A 3,448-nucleotide genomic window follows, 5' to 3' on the forward strand; every position below is an offset into this window, starting at 1 on the left:
CTTGACGTTTTGCCTTTGTCATGGTGGTTGGTAATGCTTCAGATCTTCCCCTGTTGCAGTAGACCTATATCCATTGGCTTCATCAAGAATCTCCACATGTTCTAAGGAAAGAACTCTGTTGATGGTGAAGACCTTAGGTAACTGAGATGGGATAGTGGGGAGATGAGGTGGAATATCTGGGAAGTAGGCTGAGATCACTTTATCCCCTGGAGAAAAGTCCTCTATAGGGATCTTCTTGTTCCTCCACCTTCTTGGTGCCTTATTCTTTGTCCCTTTTGATATTGCCTTGCTCTTTGTGACTTCCTTTTCTAAGGAAATTTTGTTTCTGGTCTCATATGACTCTGGTGGTTTTGGTCCCTCCTTATTTTCCTTGAGCTGTGATAGCTACTGATTGTCTTGTTCTTCAACCAAGGGGATTCCCAGATGGGCTGGTTGTGCTTCAGTGCTTGCTTCTTCCTTTAGTATCTCACTGTGATCTTTGCTTGGTTCTTTGTTCTCTTGATCTGTTTCTTGTGAAAGGTTGAAAACATTGAAGGTGAGTTGTTCATAATGGATCCTCAAAATTAGCTCCCCTCGCTCCACATCTATAAGTGCTCGGGCTGTAGCTAGGAATGGTCTTCCGAATATGATTGGGTGGAGGTGACTCTCTTCCATGTCCAAGATGACAAAGTCTGTGGGCAGGAAGTATTTTCCAACCTTCACCAGCACATTTTCAACTACTCCCACTGCTTATTTTTGAGTTTTGTCAGCCAACCTGATGACTACATCTGTGGGCATCATCTCATTGATCTGCAGCCTCTTCATAAGGGATAAAGGCATTAAGTTGATGCTTGCTCCCAGATCACAGAGTCCTTTATCAAACATTGTTTTTCCTATGGCACAGGGGATGTAAAAACTCCCTGGGTCCTTTCTTTTTTTAGGCAACTCTGGTTGAATGAGAGCACTGCACTCCTTGTTCATCACTATGGTTTGTCCTCCCTTGAGTGAGCTTTTCCTGGTCAGCAGCTCCTTCATATACTTGATGTATGAGGGCATTTGTTGGAGGACCTTGATGAATAGTATGTTTACCTGGAGAGATGCAAATATGTCAAGGAACCTTGAGTATATTCTCTTCTCCACACAGCCATTTAGTAATTGGGGAAAGGATGCATAGAGTCTCAGCAGCTCCTTCTGTATCAGCTCTTTTTGTGTAATTGTGGTTTCTTGATGATTCTCCCCCTGCTTTCCTGCTGAAGTGTCTTTAGGTTGTTCTGATGGGTTGTTCAGCTCTTCCTCAGTCTCCTTATCACTTATAGTCACCATCTTGCAATCTTCCCATCTGACTTTCTTTGCTTCACCTCTTGGATTTTTCTCTGTGTCACTTGGGAACCCATCAGTAGGTTTGGGAATCTTCTCAGATAAGTATCCCACTTGAAATTTCAGCCTCTTGATGGTGTCTCCCTGGTTCTTGATACTGGCTCGCACGTCCTCTTTGAACACCTTGTTATCTTGAATCTCTTTGCTTATGCCTTCAAGTAGAGTCTCGATTCTGGATAATCTATCTTCAGATGATGGTGAGTTGAGAGTGGAGGGATGAGAAGGGCCATTTTGGCCTTAGTATGGATGTGAAGAGGTGTTGTTAGGGTGGTGTTGATATGATCTCTGTGTGGAATGTTGGTGAGCTGCATGGTTGTTGGGGTTGTGACATCTCTGATCTTGGCCTTGATCTTGTTGATTTCCCCACCCAAAATTTGGGTGATTCCTCCATCCAGGGTTGTAGGTCTTGGAGTATGGGTCATGGTTCTACCTGGGTGAGTTTCCAATGTAGTTGGCTTGTTCGTGCTCACTTTCTGCTTCTGCATTCACTCCCTCTTGAGTTGTTGATGAGGTGGTGATTGCTGCTACTTGGTTCCTCTCCATCTTCTTGGTGAGGTCAGCTAATTGCTTGGTAATGAGCTTGTTTTGGGCCAGCAGTTCATCTACATTGTTTAGCTCCATCACTCCTCTAGTGTTGCCTCTTTTGGAAGCATAGAAGTAGTCATTCTCTGCTACAGTTTCAATGACATCTATGGCCTCCTCAATGATCTTCTTCTTGTTCAGAGATCCCCCTGATGAGTGGTCTACTGCCTTCTTTGATTCATAAGAAAGACCTTCATAGAAAATGTGCACCTGCACCCATTCATTGAACATATCCGGTGGACACCTTCTTGTCAGGTCCTTAAACCTCTCCCATGCTTCATATAGAGTCTCACCATCTTGCTGCCTGAAGGTTTGCACCTCAGCTCTCAGCCTGTTGATCCATTGAGGAGGATAGAATCTTGCCAGGAATTTGTTCACGACATCTTCCCAGGTTGCTAAACTCTCCTTTGGGAAGGACTCTAGCCGTTTAGATGCCTTGTCCTTGAGTGAGAAGGGAAACAGAAGTAGTCTATAGGTGTCAGGATGAACACCATTGGACTTCACAACATCGCATATCCTCAGGAAGGTGGTTAGATGTTGATTGGGGTCTTCTTGGACGCCTCTTCCGAATGAACAATTGTTCTGAATAAGGGTGATGAGCTGTGGTTTTAGTTCAAAGTTGTTGGCATGTATGGTTGGCCTTTGGATGCTACTCCCACAGTTTCATAGGTTTGGGTTGATGTAAGAGCCTAGAACTCTTCTCTCTTGTCCAACATGATTTGCTAGACCTTCTCTGCCATGGTTGTGAGCCTCTTCTTCATGATGGTTCTCCATATTCTCCTCCATGTCTGGTTCAAAGTACTCTTCCTCTTCCTCAGCACCCACTACTCTCTTTCCTCTTGCTTCCCTCCTTAATCTAAGGAAGGTCCTCTTTGGTTTAGAATCAAAGGAAGTTGAAGCCCCGCTTCTTCTCCCTGTCATACACCCAACAAAGCACAAGCAAGAAAATAGATGCAGAAAGTAATTTCTACAGAAATGCTGTTAGTGTGAGTGATGCAATTTATCAAACAGTTAGTGGGTTAGTGGACTGAATTGTAAACAACTTAAGAAAATGGGTAGGGGGAAGGGAAGATAATAACTGAACAGAAAGTAAATTACTCAAATGAACTTAAATCAATCAAAAGAAAAAAAATGCTCAATCTAGTTATCCTCCAATTTAATCATTGTTGATACAAAATCAATCCTCGGCAACGGCGCCATAAACTTGATAGCACGGAAACTTGTCTCTCAAAAATTTTCCTTCGGCAAGTGTACCGAATTGTCGTCAAGTAAAAACTCACAATAGAGTGAGGTCGAATCCCACAGGGATTGATTGGTCAAGCAACTTTAATTAGAGGGCTGTTCTAGTTGAGCGAAGCAGAATTTGATTTGATAGTTGAAGAAAATTAAATGGCGGGAAAGTAAATAGCAGAAATGGAAATGCTGGAAATAAAGAACTGAATGTAAATGCGGAAAGTAAATTGTAGAATCTTAAATGGGAATGGGGAAGATGATCATAAAAGTAGATTGC

General features: G+C 42.9%; 1 pseudogene; it reads left to right on the top strand.

The window, feature by feature from the left end:
- The first annotated feature begins 2,169 nt into the window (after window positions 1-2,169).
- LOC112761391 (small nucleolar RNA R71) lies at window positions 2,170-2,271 on the top strand (annotated as a pseudogene).
- The last annotated feature ends 1,177 nt before the right edge of the window (window positions 2,272-3,448 follow it).

This window comes from Arachis hypogaea, chromosome 16 (genome assembly GCF_003086295.3).
Source record: "Arachis hypogaea cultivar Tifrunner chromosome 16, arahy.Tifrunner.gnm2.J5K5, whole genome shotgun sequence".
Taxonomy (NCBI): Eukaryota; Viridiplantae; Streptophyta; class Magnoliopsida; order Fabales; family Fabaceae; genus Arachis; species Arachis hypogaea.